The 365-nt window shown below is 57.5% G+C and overlaps 1 protein-coding gene across 1 annotated transcript in view; it reads right to left on the reverse strand.

Annotated features, from left to right (window-relative positions):
- Positions 1–365, reverse strand: part of LOC105308006 (granulocyte-macrophage colony-stimulating factor receptor subunit alpha-like) — a 30081-nt gene that overhangs the window by 20450 nt on the left and 9266 nt on the right. The window lies entirely within an intron of this gene.

Consider the following 365-nt stretch of genomic DNA (forward strand, 5'->3'; position numbering starts at 1 on the left):
CAGAGCAGGAAGGTAAGGCCACAGGGCTGGTGACACTTAGAAAACGCCACCCAAAGGAACTTTGAGGATCTATCTGTTGAGGTATTTTGAAAGAAGAAATAATGTGTCCTTCACACTCGAAGGGACATTTTCTTGAGCCACATGGATGGAGGAGCAATAAGCCGCGTCAGCCGTGGGATGTGACGAACTCAGCTAATGTCCACGCACGGGGCGTGACAAATCGGCCGAGAGGAGACCCCTGTAGCGGGGGTCCTGGGAGGACCCTGCACAGTGACGGGCTGGTTTCCAGGGACACCGCTGTCCCCAGTGCATGTCACCGTCCCCGGTGCGTGTCACCATCCCCACCCTGTCACCGCCGGGCCCAG

Source organism: Pteropus vampyrus, unplaced genomic scaffold (genome assembly GCF_000151845.1).
Source record: "Pteropus vampyrus isolate Shadow unplaced genomic scaffold, Pvam_2.0 Scaffold538, whole genome shotgun sequence".
Classification (NCBI taxonomy): domain Eukaryota; kingdom Metazoa; phylum Chordata; class Mammalia; order Chiroptera; family Pteropodidae; genus Pteropus; species Pteropus vampyrus.